Below are 22,435 nucleotides of genomic sequence, written 5' to 3' on the forward strand. Positions count from 1 at the left end.
AAACATACGTGTAAATACTAGTAATTAAAAGAAGAAAAAAAACAAATGTAAATGAATAAACATAAAAAGTAAAAATAAAATATAAATAAAAACAATAAGGGGATAGATGGCAATTAAAAGCAGCACAATTTTTGGTCAAGAAAATAATTTACAGGATGTAAAACAATAACAGTACAGGTACCAATTTGGCAAAATAATAAATATATTAGATGTTATATTTTAGTACTACTTAACTAAAAGCACTTTAAATCTTAATTAAAAATACAGATTATAAACATGATATGTTTTATTTTGATCAAATCTTATAATTTATTTAATAACTATATTTTAAGATTGTCGAAGTATTTCAGACAAGGACTGGATTTCACCCCTTAACTAGACTTCTATATTCCCTTTTCTTAATGTCCTCCATTGCTGACGTAATACGTTTATTTTAATAATAATTTTTCTCTCCGCATGCAGTAGGCAGTGTATCTCTGTTACATAAGGTAGTAAGGTGATCAGTCTTACGCTATAGACGTCAAGTAAAGGGACAGTGAAATATTACAGTGTAAAACCACATTAAAAAACAAATACTTTATATCAAACCTCCCAGAAACCGACCCCAGGACCGCAAGCATGGTATACGAACACGCAAACTTCTACACCAAAAGAAGGACTTTTCTCCCGTAAATTTCCTTTCCAGGATTTTTACCTCAGAGTCAAACATACAAATAAGAACATATTGCTAATAACATTTTTTTTAAATCATTCATAACAATGTGCCGTATTTAACAAATACATATACAAGAAGAAAAAAAAAATCAGCCAAGAATCGCTCACGAAATTCTGAAATCTTTTTGATTGTGTGTTGGAACTAATTATTTCGTATCGTATGAGAGGGAACGACCGGGAAATATGATTTTGTTTGCATAAGAGTGAGACGGTTATATGACGAACGAACGAACGAACTTACAAAACGAAATTGTGACAGAATACGCCTCCTGCTAACGCGTTTTTAGTGCGTAAAATCGCGCTATGTAGCGCTATAATTGCGTTCGGAATACCAGCCCTGGACTGGTATTCTGGAAGGAATCGCGCGCGAAGAGATTTATTTATTTACTTTTACATAAACGGCATAAATTGCCTTACAACATATATTGAACATAAATATGAAAAAAAATAATACATATATAAATACATAACAAAAATGATAAAATTGCATAACTATAACAATAGTAACAAGTAGGTAAATACACATAAGCAACCAGAAATATTAACGAAATAAATACAGAAATATGAAAAAGCATAAAAGGAAATCATTATTAAATATTAAGAAAAAAAGAAATCAGACTCGTTTTATAACTTTCAAGTCCAGAACCAAATATATCAGCCTTGTCCTCGATCGGATTGTCAGATCGCTCTGTTATCGTGTATTTAGTACGAATACGCGTTAAAAATGCGTTTTCCACGAGCGCTTTTGCGTTCAGAATACCGCCCCTGGTTATTTGTTAAACTCCTGTCATAATATATTGGCACTTCTATAGATGCCGATAATTAATTACAAAGCAAAATTATGTGAAAACCATATAAACTCATCATTTATACTGAAAGAAATACTTACAGCAAAATATAGTTACGTACTCAATATTTGAGAATACGAAAAAAATGTAAACGAAACGCATCCTTCTACAATATTTCGAGTATGACAAAATGTTTGCAGACAGGGTGGATTTCTTCCCTAGGGAGTTATTCAGATCTAAATTTGTTGCAACAGAGAGCGAAAACATTTTTGAGAAGGGAATATGGAAGTCTAGGCATTTACATGGCAACCAGCTAAAGACCTAAAGATGTTAGGATTCATATACGGAATATGTAAAGCTTTTAAAAATGTATCATTGAAAATTTGTTTGTACGATTCATTAGTTCGTAGTAATTCGGAATTCGGATTAGTAGTCTGGTCACCAGATTACATAATTCACATAAATTCAATTGAGTCTGTTCTACTTTTTTTTATTTATTTTTAATCTAACATTCAAATGTAATCTGGGCAGAACCCTTCAGTCTTATGATCAGCGCTTAGAACATTTTGGTCTAGATAAGTTGGAATTTGAGAGACGGATTATAGACTTGATTTACAGGGCTTATGACCTGTCATTGGCTGGTCGTGTAACATTCACCATTCTGCCCATGTTTAAACATCCACATTTCCTCAACTCTTCCATCTGTTGACTTTTGTGAAGTAAAAGAGCTGAAACCTTTATCATGCGGGTGAGATTCATCTGGCTGAACCAATTCACCTACTAGCCAACGCCTGAAAACAATTTTCCAATTTGTATACTTCTTCTTTTACCAGTTAATTGATTCAACAATGTTTTGAGTATGTATTGTTTATTGCTTGTAAACCACAATAAATAAAATAAAATAAAAATAGGTCACGAGCCCTTTAAATGCCTAGATTTCCATATTCCCTTCTTAAAAATGTTTTCCCTCTCTGTTGCAACAAATTTAGAAACGCATCCTTTTTTAAAAATATATATATATATTTCTACGACTTCAAAGATCAACAGAAAGTAATTGTTAATTTAAATTGTGAGCATTGTGGTTGAATATAACTTTTAATTAAAAAATAATGCTTATTTATTTGGTATTTTTTGTCCTTCTAACACAGGAGCGTAAAATATTACTCAGAATTCATTTGCTGAGTTGCGCGGCATCACTTCAGGGGTTTCCATGCATTTTTATTAATTTTCATAGCGTAATGCTACGGGGATTGAGATCCAAGGACGGGGGATGCGAGGGAACTTTTCGCGTTAGCGCAAAACATACTCCGCGTAGCACGCGATTAAACTAAAGGCAATTTTATGCCAAGGGAATACATAAATACACCTTCACAGGATATTCCAGTTCTCTGTCACCCAAGACCTCGGATACCTTAATTGATTTATTCACAGTGTAAAATTAATTTACAATTGAAAACCTCGTTCTAAAAATATCAAATGTCCAAAATATTTGGATATTATTATTCTCTGACTATGCGTCCATACAATAGCTCTTCACAATATTTCTAAAAAAATCGCAAGTACCTCAAGCTCGAGAAAACGGCAATTGTCCACATCAATTTGTGAGAATGAATAAAAAATATCATTGATTTAGCTTGCATGCACCAATGTCCCGATTGTGTCGCATTATAAACTCAAAACAAGATTTTTTCAATTTTATTTATTCATATATATGTTCATTACAAAATGAAATATCTTAATTCATGCATATAGAAATAATTAAAATAAAAACGTAAACTTGGGTACATATAAAAAAACACATAGGTATACATAATATCCAGGGAAAATATGTTTAAAAAGTAAGAGAATCTTGTAAAAAAAAAACTTCCTTAGAGACGTGAAAAATGACAATGTCCAAAGTAATATTGTTCAACATAGAGATAGCCCTTCCAACAGGCATAACCATGGCCAGGTTGGTCCTGTATATTGGCATGTGAAACAGTGTATGCTGACGCTGTCCGGAACATAAAAGCTAATGCTCCGCATAATGTCAATAATACACACATACATACACGCACATACACACATATACATGCATATATACACACATATATGTTTACATACACATACCCACATAAATATTCATACATATACACACACATATATACATAAACACCCTTACATACACCATACACATTATCCAGTTATAATAATAATAATAATGAAGTTTAATGGTGGAAGGTTTTTCCTGGAAAACTTATATTATCACAATTTTACGCTTCTAATTCTAAGGCGTTTCCCATCATAGGTTGTTCACCAAATGAGTACGCACTGAGGTGCGCTTAAATTTTCTTTAGTTGTATTTTATTTCAAAAGTACCTGTATATATTATGAAAACATGTATTTACCATCGTTAAATGGACTGAATAAGTTCGTAAATAAAGCAATAAAAAAAACAATAAATTTCTACCACTATGTAGCGCCACTATCGCTCATTGTTTGACAGTTCAAATGTGTTTTGGATATTCTTTGATATAAGTTTTTAGCAATGTTTACTGACTATTTTGACACGTCTAAATATGAAGAGTTAAACTACTATATAAGTATTCGAAAATTCGTTATTTTATTTCAACTATTTTTACTAATTTTAATTTAGTTTGCACTAAAAACCACAATGGTTCAACTATTGTCTAAGAACAGTAAATGTCACAATCACCTTTTATTCGAGGCAAATCCAGAAAGTAGGAATACTCAATTTTTGTATTTAAAAAAATAAATACAGTACATTGTTTGAATATAGTACTTATTTTTACAAGTAGTCGCCTTCTCGTTCTATGCAGGTTTTAAGTCGTGGCACAAGCTTTTTGATACCCTCCTCATAGAACTCTCCCGCCATCTCCTTCGTCCACTTCAAGAGCTCTTGTTTCACATTCTCATCGGTTAGATTTTTTTTTCCACCCATGTGAATCTTCGGGAAGGGGAAAATATAAAAATCTGAAGACGCTAAGCAGGGGAATATGCAGGGTGAATCAAAATGTCCCAACCAAACGAGTTCAAACTGTGCAAAAATTTCAGTCAGAGTTTTTCCTTCCGCGAGAAGGAACCTTGACAGAGAGCACCTCGCACTTGGCGGGATTTCTTGTTAACATCTTTCACAGAAACGAACACTACAAGGCAAGTTTTGGTACTAACGTGGGTCGCCGGGGCTCGTTGTGTTCAGGTGACCCCCCCTACCAATCAGTGTTGCCAACTTATGGGGAAAAAAAACCTCACAGCTCGAGAGCCAAACAGTACTCTTACTTTCTGGATATGCCTTTTACATACAATATTTATAAAATTTCAATTAATAGAAATTAGTAGACAGTGCATTTAAACTATATCAACGATTTTATTCCATTAAAATACATTAAAACAATAGTAAAACCGTGACATTTAGTTTAAACACTCTCCTGAATGATTGCTTTGCGACATTTGAGGTTTTCAAAACAAGGTCTAAAATATTGAGACATAAGTCTCAACTCGATGGAATCAAAGTCCTAAGTTAAATTGGGACGAATAATAAACTTAATCAACATAGCACAACAAATATAATACAAACATAACAAACGGCACATCAATATAAAAAGAACAAACAAAGACAAACATTTTATCTAAAACAAGCTCAAATATTTGATAAGTCAACAAAGTGTTTCCTACTCAAGCCCCTCCTCCAAAGGAAAATCCTATCCTCAATCCCTTACTTGAAAATAGGTCTTGTCCTTAAGAGTTTAAAACGCCCTTCCTAAATATTAAGCACACTCGGTGCTATAAAAAGATGTGCCTCTGAGCAAGAACTAACGTTTTTGGGTTTATACAAAAATTAAAGAGAATATGAAAAGCTGAAGAAAGACATCAGTCTTTTTAAACGATTTCAGGAAAGGGCTTTTGTTAAAATACAAAAATGTCTCTACTAACTATTAAATAGTATAACACGTTCGGTCGCTTGTTTAAAAATTATATTATGTACCTTAAGAAGCCTGATATTTTTGCACAGTTTTAAAATTTTTCGCAATGTGTTTTTTTTTCTAGCTACTAAATAATGTTAACAAATTACAACAGGGATGGAGAATACCTTAAATAAGGGAATATGGAAGTCTAGGCATTTACAGGGCTTATGACCTGTCATTGGCTGGTTTAAGTGGCCACTTTACACACTGTGTAACATTCACCATAAAATATTTTAGCTCCTTAACCTCACTAAAATCAACGGATGGAAGAATTTAAGAAATATGGATTTTCAAACATAGGCAAAATGGTAAAACATAGATTAAGTATTATTCTAAAAAAATATAATTGCCTTATATCTAAGATCTCAAATTCCTCAAATAACCTGACGCTGGGGTACCTGAAGAGCTCTTAATGGGCAATGAATCTATGTTTCCTTTCATTACATATTTAAACTATCCATTACTAATTTATTTGCACATATTATTTGGCAATGCACTGCATTCATGCACACACTAAGGAACCGTGTCTGGTTGGGACTTGTGTTCCAATAAATGTAAATAAAATTGTATCGTAAATAAAGACATATTTTTTTAATCATTAGAACGCAAAAAATGTATTTCATATTTTTGATACAAAATGCGTTGATCTATTTCCTTATTTTATAGTCCGCTTGAATGTACCAGAACTCGACAACCTGGCTAGCTGCAAGGCCGGGATCATGTCAACACAGCAACCAGTAGGAGCCAGTAACCGAGCTTCGCGGTTTGGGTACTCGGAATAGCGAATGCAGACGAAGTTTATGGCATCGATTACTGCATAATAGGCGACAGTGCAACTACACTTTGCCAGGAATACCAGCGTTAAAGTGCTCCTTAGTACTACGGTTCTGCATATATAGTCCAGGATTTTAGTGCACATAAATAAAGATACGATGATAGTAAATGTGTGAACGTTATTCTTGTGAACATGTTAATTTAAACATTTTCAACAATACAACACATTTTATACAGTTACAAATTTCATTATCATCCGTTTCAATGGCATCCACCCTTATCTAATAATAAATCGAACTTCTCTACTTATAACTCCCGTTGACCCCATATCACGTATTCATTACATTTTTTTTCACAATGAGAAAGTTTAGTAGATTTTTTTATTTGTCAATAGACTATTAAAATAAGCCAAATAATAATTTCAAAAATTATGTACCGTATTATCAGCGCTTTGATTTTTTAAAGTTTATAAATATTTTAATTTTTAGGCGCGTAACGTTAGTTTCGAGAGCGTAAAGTTTCGAGAGTTGTCTTAATTGCTTCCCAGAAACCGGAAATCTATCACAATTATAAAAAATATCGTTAGTTGATTTAGAAGAATTTGTTACATCATTGAAAACGGTTCATTTTTTTCATACATTTTCGAGAAACTTCGCTGTACAATTAAATGATCTAACCTTTTCCGTGCGTAAGAAAACATTTATTTCCATTCAATTTCCTGTAGCACTGAGCTTCCTTATTAACAAAATTTTTACATAATTTCGTTTGTTTGTCTATCTCATTTAAAGGCATTAACCTAATCAAACATGATAATTAATCACTAAACAAAGTAATGAAAATAAATCGGGTTGTTGTCCTGTGGCTAGTGTCTCGGACTCACTGACTAAAGGTCTGTGGTTCGAATCCCACTCTACCCCAACTTGATTCCCATTTTCTAGTAGTGAGTTATTTACAACTCGTTGAAAATGGCCCTCAAAATTAAATATTTGGATAAATCATAAGAACGAAAATATTAATTTTTCCTTTGATAAAAAAAAAAAAACTTTAAATGTATGTTTGAAGCACTTACTCTGGTTATTCAATATATATATATATATTTTAATTTATTTTAAACCATTTCTTATTTTATTTAATTACCGACAATTTATAATTTAAATAAAACACTTTACCATCACCCACTTACTACTTATGAAAAAAACCTTTTCTAAGCTACTAGCAAAGAATCACAAAAACAGGCAGGTAATTATATCAATAAAAAGTACGAGTATATAAATTTAAACAAAGTGTTTTCATTTCAATTTAAAATTATGCAATGAATAATTACAAAGTTAGAACTTCAAACATAAATTTTATAAAACATGATTTGTTTAAAAAAAATAACATATTTTTTTCTCTTCAATGTGTCATATTATATGTAGCGTATTATTTATTATAAGGTTAATACCCGTATGCAGAGACAAAACTTAAGGTGAGGAAAGTACATTCTAATTTCAAATGCAGAGAATAACCCGAAGGTGAAGACAATAGAATGTACTTTCCTCACCTTAAGGATTGTCTCTGCATACGGGTATAAGTCAATACATTAAAGAATTTCCCCTCGAACTGCGAGTACCAGTGTATTGAGAGACGGCAGAAGCAGAAGTGCTCGGTCTCAATGCTGTAATCTGCTCTGTCCGGAATAATTCGACCAAATTGGCAGAAGCACTTACCGAAATAAGTGCGGCAAATGAAAAAGCTCCGTGAGAACCCGTGGGAGAGATGGGGAACATTTAAAAAGGCTTGCAACTCGGAAATACAGCATTATTATGGCACAGGTTCTGTTTTACTATCGCCCGGGGATTCTAACTCTACCAAACTTCTCAACTGATAGTCACTCCTATAATACAATATCAAAATAATCATATTTTAACTTCGGAAAAAAAATACGTCACAAATATCGTGATTTCTCTGTTTAAAAGATTTAAAACTAGCTAAAGCTGTAAACCCGCGGCTTCGCTCGCATGGTATAAGGGAAAAATTAGTTAGGTAATTAATTAGTTTTGTCGCTTATCAATGAGAATTTTCCCGATGAAATAATACATTTTTTCGAGATAGAAAGTAGCTTCTATCGATTGTCGGTCCTCCTAACTATTACTATGAAAAAAATATGACCATCATTTTTTTTTTTTTTTTTTAAAGAAATATTTGCGTTCTTATGATTAACCCAAATATTTAATTTTGAGGGCCATTTTCAACGAGTTGTAAATAACTCACTATTAGAAAATGGGAATCAAGTTGGGGTAGAGTGGGATTCGAACCACAGACCTTTGGTCCGTGAGTCCGAGACACTAGCCACAGGACCACAACCCGATTTCAACCCGTGCCTACCCGTTTAGCCTATGGCGACGTAGCATCGCTATTCTGTTCAGAAATGCAAACCAAACTAACCATGAATAAATAAAGCAAGTCAATTATAGAAATTTAAAATGGATTCTTTTTGACATCCCTCCTTACCACCTACTCGTTTTCTAATAATGTTGCTCATTGCTGATATACGTTTTTTTTTTCGTACTTTTTTTATTTGTGATGAAAAATAAGTATTCTGTTTAACTTCTCACCTCTCCAGCTATGCCTATGAAAAAAAACTTGTCAGTCGGTCGCAACGTTGCGATGTGTTGGAAACAGAAACAAAAAACACTCTTTCGCATTTATAATATTAGCATGGATTCAATAATTTACATGAAAAAACATTTTATTTCAGAAAATTCAAGTTTAAACGCAAAAGGAATAGTCTTTTTGCTGCTGGTTTAGCTGGCTTCCCATAAACAGTGACAGTGACGTTTTTGCATTTAACCCCCTCAATTGGTCTAATTATTTGTTATTTTGTATGTATTGTTTAATTTTATTTCGAAGGTACACAAGCTTCCTTATCAAGGTTTAATTAGGTAATTAATTCTTATCGCTTGCTTCAAAATCGGTAAGTAATAAAATAAATCAACACACTTAGTGGTTCAAATATAAATTTAAAAATAAAAAAATATGTCAACAGTGTTTTGGGCATGTCCAAATGTTTGTAGATGTGCTGGATTTTCTCCATAGGGAGTTATTTAGATCTAAATTTGTTGCAAAAGAGAGGGAACACATTTTTGAGACGTCGATGGACGTCTAGGCATTTACAGGGCTTATGACCTGTCTTTGGCTGGTTTAAGTGGCCACTTTCACACTGTGTAACATATTCCCTTCTCAAAAATGTTTTCCCTCTCTGTTGCAACAAATTTTAATATGAAAAACTCCCTAGGGAGAAAATCTAGCCAGTCTGCAAGCATTTGGACATGCTCAAAACATTGTTGAAAAATATGTATTTACCACAAACATCAATAATAACTATTTGATCAATTTTACCCAAATGAGGGTATTACTTGCGAGCACGTCTTGTTCTAATTATAAGTATATTAGAACGGCCCGTGTTTACAAATAATACCCTTAAATAATTTTGGTGGAAATAAAGTTTTAGTTGCAAAAAACGGTCAAAGGCACAATGGATGATTAAGGCTATTCTTAACATTCTCCGGATTACAATGCTACATACTACGTATCTATACATATATTTAGACCATGGAGGATAACAGTTGTTAGACTATGGGTTCAGGGGTCAGTAGTTTCTCTGACAAATCACCGCCTGTCTCCTGCAGTACCGGGCTACTGGCCAGCGAGTTCGTAGGTCTGATTTTATATTTATCACTTCCCACCATTAAAATCCTATCGTCCTGGCAAATGTATCAGCGGCTATCTGCTGGCTTATGCTTTCACATTTTCGTTTGGTAAGTTCGTTCTTTCGTCATATATCCATCTCTCTCTGACGCAACCAAAACCGTATTTCGCTCTCGTTCCCTCCTCATACTATACGAATGAATTTACGAAACGAATTAGTTTCAGAATGCGGCCACTGTTCACTGCTCACGTACGGTAGAATCTGGCCAAGAAAATATTTATTAAAAAAATACAACAGCAAGGCAGACTTTTTTCTTATATTGATTGCTATAAAATAACGAATTAAATTTCACGAGATTTAATGAGCTAGCCAATATGTTATATTTTACTTTCATACAATTTGTACGCTAAACGGCCAACTTGTGACACATTTGTTGCTAAATGTGGCGGTTTTTGCAGAGTTGGGGAATCGCAACAATCAAGATTAATAATAATTAAAAGTAATATATGTATGAACGAATGTGGTAAGAACATGTAAGCCCATTGCAGGTGAAGTGAACCAACTGACAAGATGGACAAATTTTTGAATAGGGAAAAATCACATACTACGAATACTAATAAAAATATGTGAAATGGATATTTTAAAAATATTTGTATTTCAGAATCAATATGGATATTGTGGACAAATGTTTTCATACATAACTTTTAAAATCAAATTGTTAAAAAATACGACTACCAAAACGCGTCTTGTTTAGCCTGGCAACTATGAAGTCAAGATTCGTGACGATGTACTATTTAAATTTAAACATTCACAAAGTTCAAAATTTATCGAATAGTGAGGTATGAAGGGCGTAGCAAATGCAATGGACCATTTTCGCAGGAATTTAAAATTACACATTTAAAAAAAATGCTACTAACAGGTACAAAAAAAATATTTTTTTTACTCGACAGTATTAAATAGACCCATCTTAATTTAAAATTGTACGAAACATTTTATCTACACATTTATCCTATGCACAGTTTTAACTCAGTGAGCTTTTCGCCTATTTTTTTAGTAAACTGTTTGCTGCGATGATTTCTAACCTCCTCCGGGGAGAGGAAAGATGAGATGAATTAACATGGATGCTTTGTACATACAGGTCCAGGAAAAAAGGTTTTTGGATTATACTGATTACAGAAATGTAATATAAGCAATCAGTTAACTTAACTTTTAAAATATCAGTTAGTTCATATCAGTATAAGAATTATCAAGATGGTTGCCAAAAATTTTTGAATTTGAAAATATTCCAAATGAACAATTAACAATGTTTTGAGTGTGACCAAATGTTTGCAGACAGGCTGGATTTCCCTACTAGGGAGTTATTTCGATCCAAAAAAGGGAGAAAACATTTTGAGAAGGGAATATGCAATAAACCAACAAACGACAGGTCGTAAACCCTGTAAATACCTAGACTTCCACATTCCCTTAGCAAAATGTTTTCCCTCTCTGTGGCGACAAATTTAGATTAAGTGTACATTTATTATATCAAAGGGACGACCAGACAATGTAACAAAGAGCAATTCAAACGTGATTAGTTCATAGTAAAACGTGGAATTACTATAATATTTTTTCTGTTCCAATGTAATGAATTTACATTGAGGATGTTTGATTTGTAATTATATCAATATTTTACCTTCTTCTTTACATTGTGGTTCGTGAATACGGTAGGTTTTGCCATCAACACGAGCCCCAATCACAATAAATATAATTCCATTAGCTAAAACTAGACTGCTAGGAATGCTAGATTATTTCCTACCCCGAAACGAGAAGATATTTATAGGTTATGACGTCGGCCAGATACAGGCAGTAAAATGGCTAACAGTAGGGTATAATATATTTAACTAGTTCCCGGAGTTTACCAAATAATAAAAGCGAAATACTCCCAAGTACGGTGGAGAAATTAACATATTAATTAAATCCGCGGTCCCGAGATCCTACACAAGCAAAATCTTCCCTTTTCAGTAGCTGAAAGCTCGTTCCCTGTAATAGCAGCAACTACACTCGTAGGACTCGCCATTTTGCAGACCAAGGCCTCAATTATGAACGCTATTTTCATTTGAACATATCGAGACGGTAACTTAACTTCTGTACTATTTGTATCTACCCTCGGTATGTTCTAACGACTTGTCATCCCGACATTATATGATCGAATAGAACCAACGAATGATCCCGGAAATGTAGTCCGCGTTCCTTACTTCATTAACATTCAAAGAAGTTCTCATTTATATTTTAAATAGGCTTCTGCGATAAAAAATGCCCCCTTCAAAGCGATTTTAAACTCTAATAAATCCCAAATCAAGCAAAAAATGCTTGCTTGAACATGATTTTTATATGACTTTTGACAATTACCAAGACGATATACTTAACGATTGTCCGTATTTATCTACTGAGCGAACAAGGCCGCTCTCGATACGTACACACTCAGAAAGATAGTAAAACAGATGGAAAAATATAATAACGAAATTTATTTTTTACAGTGGTAACATTTTACAGCTAGATGCTATTATATGTTAATAGGGCCGCATCTAGCCAGTCTCGCCACTGCATCTAGCCGCTCGTTTTCAAAACTGACAGTTATATCGGAATTTAATTAGACTTCAAAATTTACTTATTTTTCTTTTATATTTTTAATACGCTTTTGAGAAAAAAAAGTTCCAACCTCAGAACGACTAAAATTTTTTAAATATTAAAATAATAAAATTATAAATCGTAATTAAAGGAAAAATTGATCGGTGGAACAAATTTTTTGTCACTTTTAATGCGGAGATAAACGTATTGATGGGCTCTAATCTAAACCTGTCGATACAAACCGATGTACTTACATCAAAACTTGATGGTGGGGAGATCGGTAGTGTATCTTCGTAATCGGTCGGGAGAATTTTATCTTTAACTATAACGTAATACTGCAGCTATGTCATGTTTAATACGTAGATATGTGTACTCTTTTCATATCGATGTACCTACCCAAAACTTGATCTTCGTAATTACCAGAGAGAATTTATCTTCAACTATACCGTCATGGTGAAGGTACGACGGCCTTATCTTCCTATCATAATCGAGGCCTCTGGGCGGAGACGGGTTGTGTAACAGGAGACAACTAACTTCATGTTACTTTCGTCGTTAGGACTTCTCAGAAATAGTTGTCAACTTCGGAGCAAATGGAGCAATCATATTTTACAGTGCTTACAGCAAAGACATAAAAACAAAACATTCTTAAAATACAAAAATAAAACCGGTGTCCTGAAATCCTGAATCTTAAACCTTATGAATGAATATCTAATAGATGGAAAAATAGTTTAATTTTTAAGTAATGCATTTGCTACTTAAACATTCGTTTGCTAATTACACATTAAATGTGATACCGCCCTGTTTCTTTAAGATCCAAGCAGTATTTCTACACTTTAAAATGACACAACACTGCAAAGTTGAATTCAAATCAGGAGTTGCGTACTGAGCGACGTCTACAAAGAAACTAATGGATCAAAACGTAAAACTACTTTTTTCAAGAGTAGTTTAGTCGCCTTCTGTTTGATGTGCGTATGCGGTTTCTAGACTATTCTTAATTCTATGTAACTAGTATAACAATGTAAAATAATTTGATTAACACTACAAATAACATAACTCAAATTCTTCCATAAATCTACATATTTATGACATTCCTATCCCTAATATTATACAAAAATCATTTTGCTCAAAAAGTGGATTTATTAAATTATTAAACTAATTTCGTCATTAATCTGTAATAGAAATGAAATATTTTGACACGATTGACAAACAACCGCGTGCGCAAATATTTACTAAAAATCACGACCGTATCGTTTTAGTGAAACACCCGATTTCTTTACGGATTCCGACTACAGTAACCTCGGTACGTAGAATTTCAAATTGCCCGAAAGATTAAGATGCCCATTTGAACAAACCCACGATCACCCACGATTATAGAAAGCAATTTGAGACAGTTTAATACGACATTATAATATATTATTAAGTCATATAATGGTCCTTGTATTATTTAAGAGACACCAAGCCGTTAAGTCGACGATTTTGTGTTATTTGATAAAATACATTTGTATTTTATGATATCAACCTTGTAATTGTGCAGTAACCAACACATTTTACTGGTCTCGCGATTGATTCCTGGCACGGTTGAAAATGGAGCAATAATTTGTTTTTTTTTTTCTTCACGTATTTGGTAACGTGGGAGAGTTATTTTATTAAATATTATTATATTGCATTTGTTTTTCTATTTAAATAATAATTTTTTTAAAGCCAGAGACAATCTTAGACAAAATTTACTTTTGCATACTGAAAACCGTAGAACTAATTATGTATATCACTTCGCCTTGCCTAGATCTGCTAAAAAATATCCCAGTCTTTATGTCTTTGATAATAAATTGCTTTCTTTTATGCGATCACTGAATCACATTCAACTGTAACCATCTCCCTCCTATTATATTCCCACTTAGACCAATAGTTTCGATACCTCTTTTCTTTGATGTTTTATATTTATTTGATCAATGGCTTTGCCATATTCTTTATTTTTCTGTGAACTTATTTTTGTATAATACCGTGGGGTTGTACAACTCGGTATCTTCAAAATCAGTATTTTTGAGTTACCCACTAAAAACACATATTTCTGTTTTTTATATATTTTTTTAAGCCAATCAAACTTACTTAGTTGTAGCAATTACCCCGCGACATGTGTTTTTTTTTTATCATGTAATGCTCAAATTAGTAGAACGATAAGTTCATGCTTCTACCAGCTGAGACAAAATAAATGCATACGCAAACATTTGCCGGTTGATGCCGCACGTCAATTAATAAATGCGTTTGTAGTGTCTAGAGTCGATTATTGTAATGGTATCTATGCAGATTTACCAATGAACAAAATGACTCGCCTACAATCTGTATTGAATGCCGCAGTTTTTTTTCTATCGTGTAATGCTCAAATTAGTAGAACGATAAGTTCATGCTTCTACCAGCTGAGACAAATTAAATGCATACGCAAAAATTTGCCGGTTGATGCCGCCCGTCAATTAATAAATGCGTTTGTAGTGCGTTTGTAATGAACAAAATGACTCGCCTACAATCTGTATTGAATGCCGCAGCGAGACTTATTTTCGGAATCTCTAAGTTCAGTCATATCACTCCACTACTTCGGGAACTACACTGGCTACGTTTTCCACAGAGGGTCGAATACAAACTCTGTTAAATAAGTTACTGCACAACTCTGCTCCGGAATATCTAAGGGAACTATGCATTCCAGATGATCTAGCTGACAGGCGTCTCACGCTTAGATCAGCTACGTCTACGGCGAGAGGAAAAATTATTATACCTCTACGCAAACAGCGCACTAAATTTAGTGAACGCGCATTTGCAGTCGCAGGCCCTATGGCATGGAATGCTCTCCGAGCAGAGGTGCGAGGCTGTGAAAGTGAAGTGATGTTTCGGAAAAAACTTAAAACCCACTTGTTCTCTAAATCATTTGAATAAATCTATAGCATGCGACAACAAAATAAATTGTTTTAATAAAATTACAAATTTAAAAGCTTCAATTAAATTAATTTAACAATAGAATCACTATGTAAAGCGCCCTTGAGGTATTTTATTACGAAAATGGCGCTATATAAGTTATCCATTTTAATAATTATAATTTATATTTTTTGTAAATGCCTAATGGATGCATACATAAATAAATACATTTACGATGAATAATAATTACTAAGAAACCAAAAAAAATACAATCTGATAGTTTTTAAATGAAAAATTACTAATACATGAAACTAACTACCCAAACAAAAACAATTTGTGCCGGTGGCGTTGTAGTAAAATTGATTTTACTTCGTATTTCGCAAACAGGCAGTCCAACCTTATTTTACAAAATTACCGCGATGCGTTCACTACGGTTTTCCAAAACTAACCATAAAATGAAAACGAAAAGAACATTCTTTGTTATTGACTATGAATACGTAAATTTAGGATGATAGCATGTATGTGAAAAGTCTAAAAACTCAAATGTTTACGTTGCCCATGATTCGTAAGAAGTGCCGTGCTGGGTGGGGGACGGGTTAGGCGTATCAATCAAGGGAAAATCCCTGGAAAGCTTTAACCTCATGCAGGATCCCATGAATCAAAATGCCGGCCGCGTGACGAATGCAAAGTGCCGGATTCACCCCTTCGGCTTTATCGATGACGTTTGTGGCATTTCGATTTATGTATCGTGAATGTGGCGTCGTTTGATATTGGGAAATCAGTTCACGTTTCACGTTTGCGGATATTTTATAACATTTCTATAAGAGCGCTGATATATCCTTAATATAAATAATTAACGTGTATTTATTCATTTTGATAGGATACGTTATTGTTTATTTCAGTAAGTAAAAGAAATACTACAAAATACATTTTGGTGTCAGACACGGCACTACTTTAATACAGAATCAACTTTTTTTTTTTAATGCGGGTTTAATGTATCAGTTAACTAAAATTAAATTAAGATGTATTCATTTGATTCACATACTGATGTAAAATCCATACATTCATTTATTAAATCTTCGCTTAAGTGTGTCGGCTGCCAGCTCCAGTGCATTCTTCCAAGTCAGGTTCACCTCCCGAAGTTCTGACATGAACTGCCGATGAACAGTCAGCAGTGGATGTCCAGGACATCGAGAACCTGATGCCTTGTTAAGTAGACAAACGTGGTTTGAGATATTCGCAGTACATGACTTAGCCAACCGTATCGCATCCGCTTAACGACACTTGTCACCGGAGTTTGCTGCGTCCGTTCTCTTATTACTTCATTTCTTACAAAGTTAAATCAGCGCATATCCAATATTCTTTTGCGACATCTGTTCTCAAAACTCGGAATTTCGCTGTTTTGCATCCGTAGAGGAGAATAGGTGTTATGGAAGCGTTATATTAAGCTTTTTAAACATTCGAACGCACTGTACTTGTACATGTTTTTTTTTTATTATCACTTAACAAAATCATCGTTTGAAAAAAATACTGGAAAAAATGCACCTATGTTGACGTAATATTTTGATGAAAAACAATATTTTGTGATTTAAAAGGGGTTTTAAAAAAACGAAGACGGTACGACATATTACCCTGGTTAAAGAACAGGCTCCGAATCCGATTGACATTCATTAAAATATAGTACTGATGTTAAACAATGTTTGACACAAATTATTTTGTTTATATACATTTGCGTCAGTTGTTAGTAGATACGGTGTTAAAAAAACAGTTATATCAAAACAGTCATTCTCTAGAAACAGCTGAAACCGTTTCACAAAGCAATTTAATTTGTGAATATCCTGGATAGTTTTTCGATGCAGAAACCTATATTTTTTTGTGGATGCGCCAGATTTTTCTCCCCTGCTGCTCTAAACTGTTTCACTGTTACTCCTTTTAATAACAGAAAAAAAATCCCGCACTTATTATATTCGACAGAAATATTTATTTTTTACGATAGAGCATAGAAGACATAATCGCCGCTTTCGTGGTCGATCGCATTACATTAAATAATATATCAGAGGACTGATCGGTGAAATGATAATGCATCCAACTCGGGCGGAAAACTTCAAAACTTTAAGGTGGATCGTCGCCGGAGGCAAACGGTGAGATCTCGATAACTCTCTTCTCCCGGGGTATGCACCCCGTACCGGTGGGGCGGCGGGGAGAGGAGCAGGCGAGGGGGCGGAGAATCGACGATGAATGCAAAGCGTCGTAATGAATTCATCTCCACCCGACCCAGGGAATATAACACGGAAAGAGAAATGAACGGAAAAGGCGTAAATGGAATATGGAAACGAGGGCTGAAGACTAAAAAAGAAAACTGTAATTCCTTAACTTTTTGTTTATTTACTTAATTATTTTAGTATTTTTTAAAAGTTTATTTTTCACTTTTTTTAAAACTGCATTTTTTATTTGTTTTCGGTCAGACTGTGAGAAATTGCTAGTTGCAATAAGTCCGCCATTAAACCGTGTATACATTTGTTTTTTTTTGGTTTGTCACATTGTATATATTGTAGTAATTAAAGATTTATTATTATACAGTTACAGAAAAACACCTTTCTTGATTTTTTTCTGGCAACTGGTGGGAATCGAACCCGCGACTCCAGTTTCACAGGTAATCAAACCAACTGCGCCACGGCGCTTGTCTGAATAATCCTATAAAATAAATTAATAAATCACTTTTCACGGTACAATTTCTGATATACCAAAAATAAATAGATTATTATGTATGAAGCCAATGTCAAATCTAAAATATGTTATATGCAACAACTATGGGGAACAGGAAACCAAAATGACATAACAGACTACAACGACAGCAAAATAAAATATTGAAGCTAGTGTATGACCTCCCTTATCTGACACCAACTAAAGAACTCTTTTAAAAAAACTAAAAAAATAAATGTTAATGAACTTTTTCAACTAGAATCTTTAAAATTTATTCAAAAGTTAGAACGAAAACCAGAAAAAAAAGTAATAAACATGGACATAATACAAGAATATCAGAACAATATCACATGCAATATTCGAAAACAAGACAAGGACAATCGAGACTAATTAATCAGGGACTGAAATTGTACAATAAACTACCAGAAAAAAACTAAACAAAAGACTCAGACAAACTTTTCAAAAGATGTCAAAAATATTTCAACAGCAAAATATCAACAACTGAGTACGAATAAAAGATTAAATATTATTTTTGTAAAATGAATGTAATAATCCATAAATAAATTTCAAATAAAAAACCGCTCTCGCGGCCGTAGCAAACACTTTATAAATGGGTTTTCTACGGCCGCGAGAGCGTTATACCAGCTCAGTAGTGACAATGATATGAAGACATAGCAAAGGTATTTTTTTCCATGTTTCGGAACACAAGAGCTGCTTTATCGTCAAGGCGTTCAATATATCTTAATAAACATTTTCACAAATTAAAAAAAATGCTACATCTTAAAAATAAACGTGTTTGTTTTTCGGAGATCATTCAGACTTTAAGAAAATACTTTTAAAACTATAATCCCCGTTAAACGAGTTAAGAAACAGGCAGATTCACTGTTCTACGATTGGAGTTAGTGAAGTCGAGATCATTAAAGAAGTGTGAAGGAGAATTCTCCAAAAGTTTGCATATTCTCGTTTCTCGTCACCGAATAATACTCGGTAGACATTGTTGAATAGAGGCGACGAAAGAGTCAACACTTTCCAACTCTTAATTAAATTATCTTATGTACACAAACTTGGTAGGACGTGCTCGAATACAACACAAAATTAAATAACCAACTGGTAGAAAAAAGCATTCTGAAGTTCTAAATACGGGATGTAATAGTACGCACAAGGCTTGCACATTATTTTCCATGAGTAGGGTTTTTTAAAATTAACTATTATTTCCGCCATTTAGCAAAATAATATTTTAGAATATTTTAATATAATATTTTATTGTTCTAATAGCTAAAGCTACACTATTTAATGTAAAAAAAACTAAAATACACTGAACTTCCTAATTAAACGATGTTTTTCAACGTGTATTCCAAGTTTATTTGGCAAGTTGCGAAACTCGCAAATTAATTAACGTCCTGATAATACAAGATTCACGAGAGATCCATAAATTACCTGAATATTTCACTCAAATAACGAATATCTCGAGCAACAGTTTAGTATTTAGTACGTTCGCGGCCCAAGACAGCTTGTAACAGACTTCATACCTAATTAAAATGTAAGAATAAAAATTATTATACATATTAATAATGACCATAATATTTAAAATATGTATCATTTTGCTAATAATTATCAAATATCTCTTGCTGTTACACTAAAATTTCGTAAAAATAAAAAAACAATTTAATTAAGACAGTATAAGAAAATACTCAGAACATATTAGTATTTTAACTGCTATCATTGCCAATACGAACTACGTCTAAAAGATGCATTAAAAATATTATTTTACTTTCTACTAGGGTCAAAGCACCAGTAAATGACCACCCCCCAGTAAATGACCATTGGTTAATAAAACACAATATAATAAGAATTGCTACATGTGTCCATTCAAAAAACTTTTAACACTAAAAAATATGACAAAAGCAGTAGGCGGACACATCTTTTGGTAAGAAACAATTTTATCAGTTTTGAACTGTGAGTTGTCAAAAGGTAATAGTGCGTCTTCCCGCTATTGTTCTGATATTGATAGTGTTTTTATAAGGAAAGGTGTGGTAAGTGTTTTGTTTGATGCTATTTCTTATGCAATTCTTCGAATATATCCATATTCTAATGTGTTAGGGTGTTTTATAATGTTATGATGTAACTAAATCTGAGTATTATTTTTACTGGGATAGTAGTGGTCATTCACTGGTGATTCTGCTATTTTTGTAGAGTAATATTAATTATAATTGTAATACTCGTATTTCAATAAAAAAGTAAAAGTACTTAGGAAAATTAATGTGTTTTTTATTGTTTTCTTTTATTTTGTACGCTTAAATAATGAAGTTTATACCTTTAATGTGGATTTCACTACAAGCTGAACCTTAAACTGTCATTCATTGGTGCTTTGACCCTATATTTAATTTATAAGAAACAGAAGAATATATTACATTCAAATTAATGTAAATAAATTGTCAATAAAAAAAGAATAGGCAATAGTAATTCGATGCATAGAATTAAGAAAAAAAAATACCAGACAGCTTATTGAAAATGATGGATCTGATTTGATCTGATTCGCAAATAATAAAATCGAATTTGACGGTGTTGGATCAATTGAATAATACTATTACGAGACAGAGATTTATTCGTACAGAATTGGATTGAAAACATTGAATGAATCAGACGCAATGAATCGAAGGCAGTTGATAGTCGAGACGTGACCAAGTGGTAAACCACAGTAGTATAAAAGTAATAATTATGTATGTATGTGCGCTCTATATTGCAAGGATATATTATTTATTTAATGTGGAGCGTATAGTCTCGTCGCCGAGGCGCGAGGGGCAAAATAAAGCGTCGGCGTCGGCACGAATCAAGGAAGTATATTATGGGATAGAAAAGGTTCATAAAACGATCAGAACTGGAACAGGATTTCCCGGAAGTAGGCGGAAAAATACCGAATGAATTTTCGTATGAAAAAAAAGAGAAATCTCATTACGTACTGTAAATATATATTTGTAGATACGGGAAAAGTGCGTATGTAATAATTGTAACTAAAATTTTTAACAGTGACAAAACCCACAAAAGTATTATAGAATTTACATGAATGATTGATAGATGTAATTTACATATCTTAGATAAAGTAAAAGTTAAACTTTATAGTTTACATATTTAATGAAAAACAAGGCATATACTATATTTTTTACCGAGGGTTCAAGGACTTGTGATTCATAAAAATCCACATTAATATCACTGAGTTATCTCTTAAAAGGAGAAAGTACAATTTTTTTTTTTTTTAATCCGATGCTTTCTTACATTTTCAAATTACGACTTATCTGCACTTATTTATTAAAGATTAATATCATCAAAAGCTCATCAATCTTGAAAAAAGGAGAACATTGATTGACCTCACTTTCTCTTGTAAAATTATAAACAGTCTAGCTGATTCGTCCCAGCTCCTAAATAAAATTCAAATTAACTGTCCGTCATGCGCCTTACGAAATCACCTAACGTCAATACGAACTATTGTAAGAATTCGTTTTTACATAGATCTTGTTCAACTTTTAACAGCTTTTTCAATCATATAGATATCTACCATACAGGATTAAATTATTTAAAAACAGCGTACTACTGAAAACCTTTTAATAAAACTGCCGTTGATCTTATTATATAAGTTTAGTACTTACTTATTTTCTCTTACATTACATTGCAGACGTTAATGTTGTTTTCATAATTTATTTTTTTTACTGAAATTTTCATTTATGTTAATCTCGCTTAAATATTTTTTATTAACTATCTTTACTTTAAAAACTTCTCTTAATATTTATTCTCTATATATTTTTATAATGCTCTTTCAAATTTTAAAGATTACTTGAAATACTGTTATTCTTTTTTTTCTGCTGCACTCTGCATGTTTTTATATTTTTTAACTACTTTTAATTACTTTTAGAACTGCTTTTAAAAATAATATGTTGCTTTTATTACCAAAATATGTTATTATTTTTTAACGTGTTTTTTTTGAAAATTTATTGTCTTTTATTTATTTTAAAGTTGCTTCTCATCTGTTCTTTATTTAATTCCTTAAAATATGTATGTATTTATATATTTTTACTTTTTGAAAATGTTTTTTTTTTCATTTGCGCATGTTATTTTACTCTCATTCATTTTACTTCTTACTTTTTAACTACTTTACGTAAGTTTTTTTTTCATATAATACTATTTCCATTTATGTAAATACTAACTAGATACTTTTAACATAACCTTTTTACTTTGATTTTAATTTTTACTAACTACTTTCAGTTAATTTTTTTCCCATAGTATTGTTCTTGAAA

General features: G+C 32.6%; 1 protein-coding gene across 1 annotated transcript in view; it reads right to left on the reverse strand.

Annotated features, from left to right (window-relative positions):
• The window catches only part of LOC148281941 (syntaxin-1A-like), a 208,196-nt gene that overhangs the window by 151,025 nt on the left and 34,736 nt on the right, over positions 1 to 22,435 (reverse strand). The gene's annotated exons all lie outside the window — the stretch shown is intronic.

This window comes from Micrasema longulum, unplaced genomic scaffold (assembly GCF_059751315.1).
Source record: "Micrasema longulum isolate JH-2025_06_02 unplaced genomic scaffold, ASM5975131v1 h1tg000392l, whole genome shotgun sequence".
In the NCBI taxonomy this organism is placed as follows: domain Eukaryota; kingdom Metazoa; phylum Arthropoda; class Insecta; order Trichoptera; family Brachycentridae; genus Micrasema; species Micrasema longulum.